The sequence below is a fragment of the Sciurus carolinensis genome, chromosome 6 (genome assembly GCF_902686445.1).
Source record: "Sciurus carolinensis chromosome 6, mSciCar1.2, whole genome shotgun sequence".
NCBI classification, from domain to species: domain Eukaryota; kingdom Metazoa; phylum Chordata; class Mammalia; order Rodentia; family Sciuridae; genus Sciurus; species Sciurus carolinensis.
The window spans coordinates 50,102,504-50,121,114 of record NC_062218.1 but is presented as its reverse complement, the minus strand read 5'-3'; positions in this window follow the sequence as shown (position 1 = coordinate 50,121,114).

Here is an 18,611-nt window from a genome sequence, read left to right as displayed (position 1 = left end):
TTATCCACCCTCCCCCACAAGAAAAAAACTTGCTGTTTCTTAAATACACTCCACTCTTTTGAGTCTCTGAGCATTTATTTACCTCAATTGTTCCCTATGCCTAGATGCCTTTTCTCTATCATAGATACCTAAGAAATCATTAAGTCCTTCTTAAATCACTTAAGTTCTGCTATAAAGCACTATCTCTAGGAAAAATATCCCTAACCTTTTTATGAAAAGTTAGACCTCCCTTTTTTGGTTCCTGGGCAATTCAAGTATCCAGAAAGTATGGTGCTGAATTCCAGTACTGACTGGTAGTGGTCTATTTCTTTTTATGCCAGTCTTACTAGACTATGGAGTACCTTGAAATAGCAACTGGTCTGTGCATCTTTTGTTTCCTTAGCCCTGTTCCTGCTATATAGAGATCATTAACACATTTTTTGGTAGAATAGATAAATGTATAGAGGAAAAGAAATACCTGACTTCATTTGAAGACATTTTGGCATCCTGGATATCTGGCTTGTCATAGTTCCTTGAATAACTGCTGAATCCACACACACACACTCCTAATGTAGTTGGATCGATGCAGTATCTAGTTGGACAATGACCTTCCTTCATCTGGGCACTTTTTAAAATTAATTCAGTACAAATTTCATTAAATCCTTTGGGAAATGTGCCACATTTTGAGCTCTTATCAAATTTGTGCTCAACTAAGACTTCCAAGTCTTTCTCACTGATGTAAAGCCAAGCCTCCCCACCCGTTCATGCGGGCCAGTCTCTCTCCACATGCTGGATAAAACTCTTATCCTTACTCAACTCTTCTTGCTTTTGTCCCAATGTACCCCCACTTTAAAGACATTTTTTTAAAATTCATTTTTCCCCCTTTCATTTCATTCCATTTGTTGTCATTTAAAATTATAATAGTAGCCACTGAGATACCGGGGATGGCACCATCGCCCTAACAATGAAGCTCAAGGCCTCTGCAGAGGGATGTAAAGATGGTACACAGGAAGTCTCAGAGTGTGATCCCGTTCCCGTCCTGTGGGAGCCATTTCAGCTAAAACCTAATCTGAAAGTACTCTTCTCAACAAAAGTAGCTGATTTTCAAATCTTGTTTTAATCATTAGAGTGGAAAAAACACAGAACAAAGAGATAGGATACAGCTGCCGCTGATCAGACCACAGAACACTCAAATTAGAGCAAGAAAGAGCAAATCTGTAGTCAGATACCAACTCCAAAGAAGTCATTCCCAGGTCTTCAAGTAACTGATGGTAAACTTTTAGCACAGGAAGAAGTCACCTCCTTTAAATAAACTTGGAAAAGGTGATACTTAAAGCAAACTCTTTTGGGGCTGAGGTTGTAGCTCAGTGATAGAGTGTTTGCCTGGCATGTGTGAGGCACCTGGTTCGAGCCTCGGCACCACATATAAATAAATGAATAATAAAAAAAGGTATTATATCCATCTACAACTAAAATACTTTAATAATAAAAGCAAACACTTTTAGTAATGTCTTAACCAAAAATTGAAAAAATACAAGTGGGATACAGGTTCTTCAGTATGCAAGAACCATTCACTCAGGATGTTCCAGTTAATAGAGGTCAATGTTGGTATTCACGGGGAATTCAGAATGCCAGAACGTCATTCACGTTACAGTGCCTGTCACACCTACACTCCACCAACAAATGGAATTCCCTCTGCCTTCTCATGACACCTTCAGGCTTCCGTTGCTTCCCAGATTCATGGTCCCCCACTTTCTCTCCATCTGTCTTTCAACAGCCTTTGTCACAGACAGGCTCATGTCCACACACGGACAGGTTTATCAAGTCTGCATGAGGTTCTGAGGCACCCTTAAGTTCTGTAACCATAGGGCAGACTGTGCTGAAACAGGGCTAGAATTTAATCCTAAGGGGAGCAAGTCTGCAAGGACAACTGAATGCACAGCCTCAAAAGTCTGCATCCCAAACTGAAACTCCTGACAAGGAATAGGATTCTGAGACCTGATATGGGGACATACAGATAAGCAAACCTGAAAATAATAAGCCAGATTTCTGAACCTTCTGGACTCAAAGAAAAAACTATCTCCCCAAGTCTAGAGTAGGACAAGTTCCCTTTATGTGCTGACACTGCAAAGATCTTGTCTGAGCAGGTGCTTCGTAAGCCTACGCTTGTGCTCCTTGAGATTTGATTTTGTCCTCTTCTTAGTACCAATGACTAGAGTCAGGGCTCAGCACATCCCAATCCAGGAATTAAATGCCTGCTCCTTCAAACCAAAAGACTTGCAAGTCCTTGCCAGTAGGCATTGGCAGAAACCCGAAAACACATGTAAGAATACATCTCGAGTGGTCGGATAAGTAAGGACTGAGGATAAGATGGATGGGGAGAATTAATTGATATGGCAGCCTTCTTGCCTGACTAAGGATTCAACATCCTGGTGAAAACTTCTGGATCCAGTGCTAACACATTGCTGGGATAACTCCTTGAAGTTTGTACACAAGGAGTAAAGTAGGGTTGCTAAAATGATCTCAGCAAAGTATCAAGGAAGGGTCAAGGAGAGATGGCAGTGTTAAAATGGATTTGTCAGCAAGATCGGAGAGTTCACCATCTTTCTATATTCCCTTAACAAGTCCCAGAGCATGTTCCTGTGATGAAAACTATAGGAAATACCCTGATGAAGAGAGCACTGGCATTTTTTTTTTTTTAGAAACTCCAATGTTTGTTGTCCCTATAAACTAGGGTTGATAGTTGGAGATGCTACTACCATGGGACTAGACTCCTTAGCATCAATAATGATGGTAGGATTCTGAAATGTCAGAGGCCAAGCGGCAATTCTTAAGTGACGGGAACAAAATATTGGTGATTACTATTCTTGGAAGATACCTTGTTCCCCAGGCACCTGTGGCACTGGTCAAAATACCAGGGTCTTCTCAGTGGTGAGACAGAAAGAGTCAACTCAAGTGGTACTTGTCTTGAAGGGATGGGGAGAAATGAAATCTGGAGCAAGCATGCCTCAAAGTTGACCCAGTGGTCCACAGACAACATGTGATTATTTCCACATTCCCCAAATGCATAATTTGGAAGATAAAGTAGCCAATAGAATCCTCCCATTTGTTCCCTGACTTATTGAATAGAACTATTAGAGTAGGACAGGCCAAGTGGGAGCTCTGAAACTATCTAACCTCAACCTCATCAACCAAGAGGTAATACTTGAGTTAACACCATATTCAGAAAAGTTGGTGCCCTCAAAGTAATATGGGATCATGTTCTCCAGCATATTCCTATATAATTCTCATGCATGACTCTTGAAAGTAATACACTGACAGACCATGGTGGATGAGAGTGGACCCCTATAATCTCAATCAAGAGCTAGGCCCAATCTTAGCTGCTTAGACATGGTATCGAAAGACATGGTATTGAAATCTTAGCTGCTTAGACATGGTATTGAAAGAGACCAGCACAGCCTCTGGCACTCAGTACGCTGCTATTGATCTAGTGAATATGTTCTTTTCAACTTCTCATCAATAAACAGGATCAAAAACAGGTCTCCTTTAAGTGGAAAGGACGTCAGTTCACATTGATAGTCTTGCCAAAGGCTATACGAAGCCTCTTGTGCAATGTCACAAAATAGTCTGCAGGGATCTTAATTGTCTTAATATTCCATAGGCATGTAGAATATGTTGGAACACTAACATGGTCACACCATGCAAACTGAGCATAGCAAGAAGTAGTAATTTATATGCTAGAGGGTGAGAAGGATACCCTCACAAAGATTCCTCAGTTTGCCCCATCAGTAAGACTTTTAGGAGTCAGGTGATCTGGGACATGATATTACAATATCTTTGAGGTAAAGGATGAAATGCTAGACCATGTATCTTGTCCAGTTTTCTATTTCAAGTCACTCCAAAAGCTAGTGATATCAAATACAATCATATTACTATATTCAAAGATTCTGTGAGTCAGAAATTTGGATAGGACATAGTCTCTACTCTTTGATTTCTGCCAACTTTTCTAAACTAGGATTCCATAATAGAATTCAGTCCTAAGGCATCCATTTTTATGGAATAAACCAATGCCTCTTGTATACATCTAGAATAGTATTAGTAATGTACTAAACTTGAGACAACTAAGAAAATAGTTATTCAAACAGTTTTTATCTTCTGTGGCTCAATTGAAGGATTCCAGCTGCAGAAGTTGACTAGAGGCTAACTTAGGAAAATGCAAATGACTGAGAGAGTCTCAAACTGGGCTAGAACCTTCTGGAGTCATCTTCACTTACTGGGCGAGCAGTAAAAAGTCTAACCAGATTCCAGGAGATGGGATGTGAACCTCTTCTCTTGTTGGAAGAAGCATCAAAGTTTTTTTTAGGTGTTTTAAGACAAAAAAGAACTGAATACCCTTAGAAATTGGAGAAAGCATAAACCACTCTTGGAGAGAGGGCTAGTGTATGAGTTGGATGACTTGAAGGCCAGGTTCAGTGAGGATAACCAGGACACCAACTCATGATCCCTCCATATGGCTTAGACCCACAGTATGGCAGGTTCAGGGTAGTTGGAAGAGCAAGTGTTCCACTGATCAAGGGAGAAGATGCATGGCCTTTTCTGTTCTGGTCTCAGAAGTTAGATAGTGTTATCTTATCTTCCACCATACTCTATTAACTGAAGCAATGAAAAGCCTAACCAGATTCCAGGGGTAGAAATATGGACCCCCTCTCTTGATGGAAGGAGCATCAAAGAATGTTTTGGTATTTTAAAAAACAAAATTCTAACTCTAACTCTAAAAACTAAAAATATTTAGATTGGTCAAATTATATTGTTAAAATATGTGCATGTATGAATATATAACCACAAATCTTATCCTTTCATACAGCTATAATGCACCAATAAAATATGTGGGAAAAACTTTAGAAATCCAAAATAGCATATACCACCCTTGGGAAGATTGCTCTAGGCTATTTATTGGGTGACTTGAAAGGTCGCAGTGTTGAATATCTGAGAAGATCTGTAGCACATTTGGGCTGTGGCAAAAGTAGCAATGTCATTCAAGCTATCTGACTAGTAGGTCTAATGATTTTTGCTGTTTGTTGCAAATGAAGATGCCGTATCTGTGAAGTCTCTGTTGAGCCCAATTGGGTGAGCTGCAGCATAGATCCTATGGTTCTGGAGTTAGGCCTTCCTTCTATAGCAGAAAACTACATGCCATTTGAAAATCACCTCCTTCCTAAGTCCTGATAAAGATGGATCTTCTGCCCATGAACATCAAGTGACTGTGTGGCTGAAGCTACCCATTTCAAGGTATATAGTATCAGGTCCATAATGTTGGTCACAATGTTGAGCATGCAGAGCAATAATCCAGCATGTGATGCAAATGATCTAGAAGAGATCAAAGGGGCACAACTAAGTCCCGCCTGCCCCAGATTTCTGTGTTATTTACTTCTCTACCTCAGTTCATACCTGAGACCTAATAGTGCCCATAACCAAAGAAGGAGGAACAAAACTCAATCTTAGTTCATAGACAGGTTGCCTTGACAACTGGTGCTAGTGAAAAGTGGGTTATCACCAGACTATAGCCCCTTTCAGATGTGGCCCCAAAGAACAGTGAAGGTCACTCTTCCCTGCCACAATGCACTTGCTTATTCTCTGTTTAGGGAGGAAAAATTGACATCAGGGGCCTTTGGTCCATTACACTGGTGAATGACTGGCTTGATAGATGGGTCAGAAGCCTCAAAGATGCAAACTTCAAGTGTAAGCATGAAGAAACTCATGCCAATGTGGATGGACCTGTGGTACAAGACACACAGCACAGGATGAATCTGTGTTTCACATCAAGGCCAACCTCCCCTACAAAAACTAGGTGATGAGATGTCCTATCAAGCTGCCTCTCTCCATTGCTGCTTCAGGATGTGTGGTACTTACAAAAGGGAGATGAGCAAGGATAGAGGTTCCACTTAAGCTTGACCCCAACAGCATAAGTGCCACCTCACCAAGACCAGTCTAGCAACTACTGTACTGAATGTCTCACTGCCACTGGAGACACTGACATGGAAGTCACATGATGTGTGCATGTGATATGGCACATGTGATATCCCTAAAGAAGGCCAGCCAGTCAGTTGATGGTAGACTTTTTACATCAAATGCCCTCTATCCCAAGGGATCTGTGATAGGTTCTCACAAGAATCAACACTTATTTAGATATGGGTTGGCCTTCCTTGCCCTGATAACTCCACCATCATGCCATCAACCAAACCATTCTGACATATTGCACAATCTTTGGCCCACTTGTGCCAGGAATTTGGAGCCAGAAGGCAGAAAATATTCCTCCCTCCCATTCCTGGGAAAGACAAGAATATAGTCTCTACATTTCTTCAGGGGTCCAAGCAGTATGGAGCTCCATTTGACCACCATAGGTATCAACTCAATAAAGCACCTGGGTTTGGATTTCCCTTCTTCTTTCATATCTTTCACTCTCCCATTCCTGGTGTCTGTATTTCCCAAAATAAACTCCTGTGTTCGCTCATTTCTCAGGCTTTGCTTTCTGGGAGAACCCAGGTTAAGATACTGTCCCACTTATGCCTATTCACAAAATGTGCTTTTTTCTGTAAAATGAGAGATCCATGTGTTGTAGTTCAAACAATCTCTACTCACATCAGCATCAGTACACATACAGTAAGCAGGTTCCCATTTAGGTATTGTGGAGGCTTTTGGAGGATTCTATTCATGGCTCTGGCGTCCATCACATGGTCTACAGGTAGGTCGTTCAGTCAGTGCCCTGCACAGGGGGACCTGGCTGAAGTGCAAGTGGAGGCTTCATTCACCAATCAGAGCTCCTAGCACAAGCTGCACCTGCCTGAGGAAAGGGCAGCTATTCCCAATTTACAAAAGGGACTGTCAGCTAAGTCGTAACCAGAGAGGCACTTCCACAGAACAAGTCACTGTTTTTCATCACTAGAAAATCATCCTACCTAGGAACAAGAAAATGTCCAGCATCTACCCACAATCCCATCTCAGTTGTTGTTTTGTTTTGATACCAGGGATTGAACTCAGGGGCAGTCAACCACTGAGCCACATCCCTAGTCCTATTTGTATTTTATTTAGAGACAGGGTCTCACTGATTTGCTTAGTGCCTCACTAAATTGCTGAGTCTGGCTTTGAACTCGAGATCTTTCTGCTTCAGTCTCCCGAGCCACTGGGATAACAGGTGTGCTCCATTGCACCTGGCTCCCATCTCGGCTTTTAATAGCTCCACATTTAATTCAAAGCTGAGAGCATTTCTTGATTAAAGACTCAACACAGCGCAGCATATATTTTAAAGTTCTTAGGTCCCAAATTAGTAAGAAATCATATAGTTCTTAAGTTGGAGAGAACTTTAGAAATTAAAGTTTGGGACAACCCCTCCATTTGACAGATGATGAAACCAAGTCCAGAATCACTTCTGCATCATCTCCTTCCCTCACTAGGCCAGATGCCAGGTTCCAGCCAGGGGACTGCCTGGTAGCATCACTGATTCAGGTGGGTTTCGAGTGAAGACCTGCTGTAATAGACCAAAAGAAAGGAACTCGATGACGATGAGGAAAGTGAGAAAAGGAAGCAACATCGTGCCAACTTAAATCTTACACTTTCCACTTGTGCGCGATGCTTTTGGAGGAGTTTCTGCAGGCTATGAACCCTAGGCAACCTCCTTTGACTCCAGTTACTAGGTATCTGTAAAATTGAGGATGTGTGGTTTCATTCACATTATTTCAATGTATATTGAATGCCAGGTCAAAAACAAAGAGAAATAAAAAGGAATAAAAGCAAAAGAGATTTGTCAAATGGCCATTTGATTGTTGTGTTTTCAACAAGCCACGGACATTACTTTGGGGCCTTTTGACTCACTGGTGACACAGCTTTCAGCGTGTTCTATTGTAGGTGGTAATTGATCATATTTCACTCTAAAATGAAAGACAAGACTGACAAAAAAATCTAGTTATAAAGCCTCTGGCTAAGAGGAAGCCAAGAAAGAGATGCAGGTAAGTTTGTTTCCAAGAAATGAAATAAAGAACACGAGGGATCACACTGCAGCCCAGACTTAAAGAATTCTTGAATTCTCATCTCTGCTGTCAGTTACCTCTACATGTGGTGCTGACTTTTCCTCATTATCTTGCCCAGGTGACTGCTCCTGCCTTTTCTTAGGTGAGGAGATTAAGTAATGATGGCAATATGTTTGACATCTTCCACACAAGGAAGGGGTCTGCCCCGTCCTCCCCTTTGACCCAGAGCAAGTAACTGAGCCCCAGCAGTTATACTTGGGAACTTTTCCCATGACTGTATACAGTGTACGTTTTGAAAACTGAGAACCCACTGAAGTGATCCAGGTCCCAAAGTTCCCCTTGCAACACTGGTCTCCATCTGTCCAATGTCTAGGATTATGAGATGGACAAGGAACCCAGCTGCCTCCATATGAGGGTACCTACTGCCAGGATCTGTACTCCTCCTTGTGGCTGGATAGGCCAGCAAGTGACCCTGGAGGGGGTGAAGTTTAAAGGACGGATGGTCTTTTCAGAGGTCATCACCTGAGCCACAGAGGCAGGGTGCAGGACAAAGTGTGAGGGACTCATTTTGCATCCTATGCAGGCAGAGGTCAATTCCATCTCTCTGCTTCAAATTAGCAGGGAGGGAATTAAAGGAGGGGGTGTGTTTTCATGCAATGCTGGATAATGGCTAAGGGCCATATCCAGTGACCTCATTTCCTGACAGAGTCTCACCCCTGCTGCTTATCAGCCGTATAACTTGAGGCAAATATCTACATGTCTCTGGGCCTTGGTTTTCTTGCATGGGAACTAGAGACAAGAATAACTGACACTTTTTGATTGTTTGCCATGTGCCATGCCCAGTTCAGAACCTTTATTTACATTTATTCTTTTCATCCTCATAATGATGCCATGAGGTAGACACTGTTACTGTTCCTATTTTGCAGATGAGAAAACTGAGTCTCATGGTTAGGAACTGGTAGGAGCAGCATTCAAAATCAGGAAGTCTGGCTCCATTACCCATGCTCTCAGCCTCTTAGTGAAGTGGTTGACCAGTGTCACTCTCTTCACAGGGTTGTTGTGAGAACTGAGTTAATGACTTTGAGTGTGTAGAGCGAGCAGCGCCTGCCTCTTGGCAAGTGTGCAATGTGTTCCTCTTATTCCTCCATCATCTGGGGCTGGTAATGAGGACCCTGAAATGGAAGAGGAAGGGCAGTGGGGGTGGAACAGCAGGAAAGGGCAAGGTGGAGTGGGGATGACTTGGCTCTACTTTTCCCTGGCAGTACCCTCTTCCCCCCAAGCAGCAGGGATGAAATTATGAGCATCCAAAGGAGTACAGTTTTATCTCTGTATAAAATTCCACAAAGCAATTCTACACTCAGTTTGGGCCAGGAGAGCTGTGATCTCATCCCCATGCTTTTGAAACTCTGAGCACAGGCAGAAAAATCACATCGTTCAGCCCGTCTTGCCCCCAAGACTTTCTTTCTGTTTCAGTTTCCCGACCAAGAGACACCCCTTTCATCTGGGGCACCCACCCGGTGTTCTGCCCCCAGTGTTTTCTGCTCAACCCCTTTGTCAGGCCCATTTTCTGGCCTCCTCCACCCCAGGCACCAGGACTGTGTCCCAGACTCCCTTGCCAGCTGCCTCCTGGTTGAACTTGGTCAATGGAACCCACCAGCAGGAAATAAGAAGGCAAAAGGAGAGAAGTCAGGGTGTTGCTTCCCTGGTATCTGGCCAAGGCTGTGACCCCTTACCTCTGAGGCAACCATCTGGGGCACCCCTCCACAACCCCTGTCTGCTGTCTGCTGGGCACTGGTGACTATTTCCTCCAGGGCTGGTCATGGCTTTCCACTGTTCCTGGCGTCTGGTACCCTCTAACACCCCCACAGCACTGTAAACCCTGTATCAGTTCGTTGTTCTTCATTTGCACCATCTGGACGATTCAGGTCCCTTCCAGGACTATGGCTGATTCCCCTACATGCATGGGATTGCTTTACCCAGGAGGCCCCACAGTAGAGCTGCATCTTTTCCATTAATTATCATTATAAAAGTTAATCTGCTTGAAAATGCTGAGTAGTTCATTTTTAATATTTATTGACATTAAAATTAGAAATGATTGATGAGCATGAAAAAGAAAACAAGTATTATACATTATTCCGTTCACAAAGATGACCACTCTTTTACCAGGGGCATTTTTTCTTATCACACAAAAAATCACATTATCCCTACTACTAGTTACTGTATAACAAAGCTTAAATATATTATGCACAATTTCCCTCATCAACAAATATAAATATAAATATTCAACATCAATGAATTTATTTCTAATACTTCTAAATCAAAGTTCTTAATGGCTGCATCATATTCTGTCTAGGCCTATATCATAGTTAGTCAGTCTTCTATTAAGGAACATTTACATAGATTCCAAATTTTTCCTTGTTATCCATACTACTGCAATAAATATCATTGCGCAATATAAAAATACTTGAAAATATAGCGCAATCAACTCTGTCCTCTGAAAGCAAACTCTGCACATCTGCATCAGTATCAGGGTCACCCCTCTGGAGAGATAGTACTGGCCTTCCCTGCCTCCCACTGAAGTTGTGAGGTTCAACTGAGAAACTGTCTATGTAAGTTTTTTATACACTATAAAGTGTGGGGTTTTTATTGGAGTGCAGTCTTGTTCTCTCACAACACACCCACAAGGCAAATGCGGTGGATATATCCTCAAGGCACATTGTGCTAACAATTTTGCCAGACATAAAAGAATCGAAGTCTTACTTTGAGGCTTTTATATATTTATTTCTCTTTAGCACAACAAAGAATTGTGTGTTGGAAAAGCAGCCTTCCTGTACAAGAGTAAACTACCAGCTGGCAGTCTGTCCTATCTGCTTGGTGCACGTTAATTCTTTGTGTCCCTTCTGGAGGACGATTGCCAACATTTGAAGGAATTTGAGTTGCTTGAAAGGTCACTGTGGCTCTGAAGCCCCTCACTGCCAACATGGGTGACTTCAACTCAGAAAGCTGATTAGTCATAATGACTACTTTCTGTTCCTTTCTTGATAGTCTCTTCTAAAAAGCACTTTAGATAACTGCTTGATTTTTAAAAATTGAGCAGTAGTTTAGTTTTTTTTTTTTTTTAAATGGGAACTTTCATGTCAAGTAAAGAAGCTACATTGACACCTCACATGAAAACTACCCCATCACTCAGAAGCCACTCCATTTTGGATGAGTTCTTGATTTGCCTTCTATGAATCTAAGTTCACGGATTTTTCTCTGTTCTTGCTAAATACTATTAACATGTCAGAGCAGTTTCCTGGAGCAAGAGTCTTACAGAGTTTTCAATTCTTAATGAAAGGCACCAGACACATTTTTAAAATCTTACTTGAGTCATGCTTAATGCTATTTGTTAACAAGTATGAAAAGAAAAGTCTTCTTTCTTGGGTGAGGGTGGTTGTGTTTTCTAGGTAAATGGTGTTCTGGGACATGGTGTTCTATCTGGTTGCTTATTTTCTATTGCAGTTCAGTTTCTCCACGAAAATTCAATAAAGGGGACATAAACCTACTTTAAAATGTCAAGAAGGTTTTTACTTTAAATCCCCATGAATTAAGAAATGGCACAAAGCCTCCTCTTGGACTCTTTTCTCAACTACTTGATTGTTTCTCTCTCTCTTCTGTAAAGAATAGAAAGGGGAAGCAGGGTATGCCTGGTGTTTATGTGCCAGATATAACTTTCCTTCACAGCACGAGGGCCCAGGACTTCTGTTCTGTGTGAGTCAAGGAAGCACCTGCCACCTAGTGAGACCGGCCTGATCCAGGGGTGCTGGCAAGGGATGATGTACAGGCCTCGCTGAGAGATACTGAAATTTGTTTCCTTCCTTCCTGGTTTTCTTTCTGTAGTTGTTTTACTGTTTCCATGAGTTGATTCATTTTTATCGACCCCACTTCCCTCCATTTTTTTAGAGTTGTGCATTCAACCAAAGAAAACAAGTAAGAAACACAATTATGATAGAAGAGGGGGGAAAGACCCCAAACTACCATATCTGAGGCCCATGAGAGACCTTGATTAATTTTCATTTTCAGTTTAGTTCTGAGCATAGCCTGTTTCAGTAAATGTGTGAATAAGTATGATTGTGACTGGGTTTCTTCACAGTTTTAGAAAAAAATGGACCAGCCCAAGCCTCTTTTTATGATGATGGATTCCTAGAAGGCAAGAACTGTAACTCCATAAGCATGAAGTCCTACACCACAGCCATGGGCCTTTGTCACATAGCTATTCCTAAAACACGAATTTTGGTAGACTTTAGAGAACAGCCAGTTAACCTAGCTGTAAACAAAATTGTCTATCCCTCTGTTTGTCTCTCTTGTCCTTTCTTGGACCTATATTCTCCTATGCATCTTAGATGCTTGAAATACTGATTCTGGAAAAAATAACCAACTAGCAAATAGTAGCAAGAAGTAGGAAAGTCAAGGAGTCTAGTTGAAACAAACAGATAGAAGTACCAGCATGACAATTGTGCAAAAAATACTTGTAGAAATTCAAAAGTGGGGAAATCACAATCATAAATTGGGAAAGATCAGGAAAGGTTAGTTATAGGAGCACAGAGGTGAGCTGAGCCTTAAGTAGGTGGGAAAGACAGGTGAGACTCCAAGGTGGCTGGGGGAAGGAAGATGTGGTATTTGTGGAGTACAAGTTGGTGGAGGTGAGGAGGGGAGTTTGAATAGATATGTTAAAAAGCTGGTGAGTCTGACTAGAAAAGCGTTTGTGGAAGGGCACTGGTATCTAGGGGAGCCATATTAGGAACCAGTTAGTCCAATGAAGGAAAGCCCAGGGGACTTGGCCTTCATCCTGGAGCACCAGAGAGTCACTGCACATTTGGGAACAGGAAGTAGCATGGGAAAACAAGCCTTTAAAGTCATTAATATGACCATTGGTGATCAAGATGGGTGTCAGAAGGCTCCCAACCAGTCTGCTATGAGGCCACAGGACCTGGGAGAGGGTGGTGGCTGTGGTCACAGAGAGGGTGTAAGTGGACAACCACTCCCAAAGAGACAGCAGAACTCTAGGGGTCACCCAGGGTTCCCTCAGGAAACACCTGGCAAAGAAAGTCTTTTCTCTTTCTCTAAGAATTCCATTTTACTCCTTACTTTGCCCTTGACAGTCTGATAAACCATGCTGTGCTACCATGTTAAGGGTAGATTATGACTTAGAGTAAGTGCATGATAACACAAAATTGCACAGTGATGAGGAATGTGAAGCAGGAGGCAAACTATGAGAAATAACTTCTCATCAAACACCCTCAAAACATAGGAATACACAGCTTTCAACAGTAAAAAATCAAAAACATTGGGTGTTCAGGAGCTTGGAGGGAGAGTTACCTAATAAGTCATTTACTCCAAATTTTTATTCAAGTCGTGGTGTTTAAGTTGTGGTTGGCTGCTATGAAATCAAGAGAAAGTGAGTTAGCCAGAATTAAGTGTCAATATTTTGCCTTCCAAATTACCTAGATTGCTCAGGGTCATTGCCTTTCCTGCATCTGGACTCCAGAAATGAGTCATTTAAAGAGGCACCCCCAAACAGGAGCTTCAGCTCTTTGCGGTTGCTCTCTGTGGTGACTCTCTACTCGGACAACTGGATAAACAAATCAGGGAAGTAAACAAGAGTAGCTAAAGCCATCATACAAATTTTCACAGGTTTAGGGTCACCAAGAAACTGGGTCTGACCGAAGTGACCTCAGGCATCTGCCAAAGAGAAGAGCCTTGCTTCTAAGAATGTTCTCTCCAGCTTCCGTGTTTCCTTCCATGACAGGCGTCAGTGGTGTGACAATTAGGTGTGGTGGGTGGGCACTTCTGTGGGCTGGCAGCCTATTTTAACTTCCAACTGTGGGAGTGAGCTTTAACTCTGTGCTAAAATTAGGGGAATCCAGCAACTCCTGTGGTTATTTCAATCAGTTCCCACTTATTGAGTAGCAGCAGCACAGTTAAGTAATAACATGGTAACCTTGCCAAGACATAAATGAAATGCTGAGTGGTGCCCAGTTGGATCTGAAGTTGCTTCAGTGATCTAAGTGGAGAGCCAAACCAACAAAAGGGCTGCTGGCACCTCTGAGGGAGGGGAAAGCAGGGCCATGGAACAGAATCTCTGGAGCAGCTCTCCTGATGCAGGGGGACATTTTAAGGGAGCAGGGGTTGATTGACCTGGCAATCCAAATTTTACTAAAGAAATGCCAAGAGCCTCTGTGGTCAGGAAGATTTGGTTTGGTCTTGCCTCTCAGAGAGGGCACACTGGCCCTGCCAGAGGAGCCCACCACCAAAGCCAGGGCCTCCAACAAGAACTTGGCCCCTGGTGCCTGAGCTCGCAGCGCAGTAATGAATGTAATGATGGTGCAGATCAGCAGCTTCCATGGCCACACTGTGCAGAATGTTGCTCTGACTGGCTCTGCATCGACGGATTTTCTCTAGCTGGGAGAACAAGGGGCCGCGATGCCAGCTCCTCATTCAGACCAGGCAGCCGAGGTAAGCAGAGGATGCCAAGGAGCAGGGCAGAACCAGAGCCTTGGAGGATGGTTCTGTAAGGATGTTTGGAGCAGTGAGAGGCTGTCCATCCCAAGAGCATCCCTGCTGGGCCAGAGTTAGAGTCAGAGGAAGATGGGCAACAGGGAGATGCAAGGAGGCAAAGGTCGTCAATAGCTATGGACCGATCACCCAAGTTTAAGGACTATGCAGGGGTTTTCAATTCACCTTTGCCACTCTTCTTACTGGCCATTTTCCCCTGGGTAATTATGACCTGAGTTCAAGTGCAACGTGCACTCAAGGGACAGGGCTTACACAAGGGCAGCGGCAGGATCATTGGTGGCCATGGAAAACATCTGCGCACCACACCATTATCATTTAGCCTGTCTGAGAACCAAAACAAGTAGCTTCTGGCACTGACTCACAGTGGTGTCAAATGTGACTGCACTTAACCTAGGAGCTTTATATAAAATACTAATACCAGATTCACCCTGGAGATTCTAATTTAATTCATCTCAGACGGGCCAAGGTGTCATTATTTGTATATCTTCCCATGTGATTCCAGTGAGCAGCAGGGTTTGCACACACTGATTTGGTCTCTCTGGCAAAGGTCAGGTAAGGGAGGAGCCTGAGACTTTGGCTAAAAGAAAGCATGGCGCAAGCTCTGGGAGCTTTCAGGTGGAAAGGAAGCATGTTAAACATCATCAGAAGGGCCTCCCTCCTACACCTGAGGGTGGACTCAGGTCCACACCATCAACCACAAGGACAGCTACCTTAACCCTGAAACCCCCCTGCCTCATCCACACCAGGGGTCAGGCAGCTCACAGCAGGACACAGTTGAGTGCCCTGAGGTTTCCTATGCTGAACCAGTTTTGGTAATCTATTCTTATTCTCATCCTTTGAGTTTTAGTAGAAAAACATGAAGAAAATTCTACAGACTGTCAAAAAGTATCTGAGCACCAGCTGTATTATTGGATGGAAGCTTTGATCCTATTACACTGTCAACAATGAAGTCTGCTTGGGCCTCAGCAGTTCTGAGCTCATCTTCTATCTCTGCCCCTAGAAACTCACCTGCCCAGTCTCCGGTTTCCTATACACCACAGCATCTTTCATATCCTAACCGTACCAAGGGAATAGAGCTTAGTGTGTTACTTTGCGTTTTATTTTAAGAATTACCTTCACTGCCTTATCCTGAAATTGGTACTATACAGAAAAGTGAGTAGCTTTTGCAGCACAAATGAATGTTTCCATTCAACAATGTTTAATAAGAGTCTATTCTGTGTCAGGACATGCTAGTTCCAGAGGATTTAATGATGGGGCAGAGGTGGCTCTAGTTCCTCCTTCACAGGAGCCCTAACCAAATACCCACAGAAACACACGCAAGTCTCCACTGTGATGGGTGGTGTGCAAAAAAGGTAGCTGGCGACCTGAGACCAATCACCAGATCTGACCTTGACTGAGCATCAGAGAACGTTCCCTTGAAGACATGAGGCTTGAGCTGAGGAGGGAAGGGAGAGGAAGCATCAGTATGGGGAGGGTGGGTCTGAAACATTGGCCCAGGCAGAGGAAGGAGCCCAGGGAGGGAGCATGTGTGCACAAGGAACTGAAAGAAGAGCTATGTGGAGGGACAGTGTTCCAGTTAGAGGAACACTGAGCACCAACTGTATTATTGGATGGAAGTGCAAAGAATCTGGGTGGAAGCAGAAAGTCTGCATGGGGTGTTCCAGAAATACTAGGTAGTGTAGCTGGAGGGGAGTCCCCAGGGTTGGGGCAGCCAGAGGAGATCACCCCTTGGGAATGAAGTGTTATGATAGCAGAGAGGGACTAGGGCCGGGATCCCAGGCACCCACAGGTCACAATAAAGTCTTTGGATTTCATATTACAATGGGAAACCTGTATCTGTAACAGAGGTGGTTAAGTGCTGAGAAAAAAATCTGTAAGATTGAGGGTTAAAGAGAGACTAGAAGCCTGGGCAGGTCACTTAAAACCCACAGTCAGAAAATTCTGTCTGAATTCTGTGACAGGAAGTGACCTCAGGGCTGAGTCTTGAACAATCTGAAGCAGAGCAACTGTGCAGACTTCTGGGGGAAGCCAGTTCCAGGAAGAGAAAATAGTGCTAAAGTGGGGATAAGCATGACATATCCTGGAAAGAGCAAGAAGGTCAGAGAGGCCAGAGCACAGGATGTGCGGGAAGAGTGAGAGGGAAGCACACAGGGCCAAACCCAGGCCCCTGGAGACCAGAGCCAGGCACTGGGCTTTTATTCTAAATGCATTGGGAAGGATTTGGAGATTGATAAGTGGGAAAATAACATGATATTTATCTTAGTGGGATTGTTCTGATTACTGTGTTGGGAATAGGCACCAGTGGGGAAGAAGTAGAAGCGGGAGGCCTGATAGGAGGCCATTGCACTAGCTAAGGCTAAAGAGGGCAGTGGCCTCGACTTGTCTGAGTTCAGGACCTATTTTGGAAGCAGAACTAGCAATACTCACTGATAAATTGGATATGGAGGTGGGAAAAGAGAGAAATCAGGATGACTTCTGCTTTTATTTCTGTTATATTGCCCTTTGTTCATTTATGGAGGGAATTGGCTGAAAATCCAGTGGATTTAGTGTGGTTGCTCTGGACTAAGAAGAGTGCAGAGCTCAGGCAGGGCTGGGTGAGGAGCCACAGCCTGAGGGCGGTGAGAGACTTGTAGGAAGAATGGGACAGCCCTGGGAGCGAGGGGAGGAAGGGAAGCAGTGTGGCTCCCTGAGGAGAGTGGGTTGGAGAGAACCTGTGAGAGAAGACTAGTTATGCTCCCTGGGTTATTATTTCTTCAATCATTAGACACTAAAATTGACTTTGCGTCTGTGCATATGTACATGTCTAGGAATGTTAGGTCCTGTACAATACATACAAACTACTACTATGATCAGGATACAGAACAATTCCATCTGCAAAAAAAAAAAAAAAAAAAAAAAAAACCTCCTTCGTGATGTCCTGTGATGTTCTCCATTACTATTGTTTTGTCTTTTTGAGACATCCATATAAATTGAATCATACTGTATATAATCTTTTGAGACTTGATTCTTTCACTCAGAATACCTCTCAAATGCCTCTGAGATTCATCCAAGTTGTTGCTTTTTATTGATGAGTAAATATTCCAGTGTATGAAAATACCACAGTTTGTTTATCCATTTATCCACTGAAGGACATTTGGATTACTTCCAGGTTTGGACAATTATGAAGTGAGCTGCTAAAAGTATTCTTGTATAGGCTTTTGTAAGAATATAAATTTTCATCTCTCTAGGGTAAATACCCAGGAATGGGATTGCTGGGTTTTACTCTAAATGTATGTTTAACTTTATAAGAAACTGTCAAACTTCCAAAGAGGCCATTCCACTTTACATTCCCTCCTGCAACAGATGCAAGTTCCATTTGTTCTGCATCTCACCAGCATTTTGTGTTTGCAGAATTTTCTTTTATTTTAGCCATTCTAATAGGTGTGTAGGGTACCCAGTTGTTTTAGATTTCATTTTAGGTATCTCACATAAGTGGAATCAGACAATATTTTTCCTTCTGTAACCTGGCTTATGTCACTTAGCATAATGGCCTACCTTTATGCTGTTGACATGACAGAATTATCTTCTTTTTTAAGCCTGAATAATATCCCATTGTGAATTTACACCACATTTTCTTTATTCGTCCATCTAGTGATAGACATTTAGGTGGTTTCCACACCTTGGCTATCGTGAACAAAGCTGCAGTGAACATAGGAATGTAGATGTCTCTTTAAGATCCTGATTTCAATTCTTTTGGATATATATACCCAGAAGTGGGATTCCTAGGTAATCTATTAGTTCAATTTTTGGTTTATTGAAAGACCTCCATATTGTTTTCCATCGCGGCTACACTATTTTGCAACCCTACCAACAGCATAAAAGGGTTACAATTCCTCCACATCCTCACCAGTATTTGTTATCTCCTGTCTTTTTGGTAATAACCATCTTAACATGTATAAGATGATATCCCATTATAGATTTGATTTGTATTTTCCTGACGATTAGTGATGTTGAATAATTTCATATACCTATTGACTATCTGTTTATCTTCTTTTGAGAAATGTCCATTCAAGT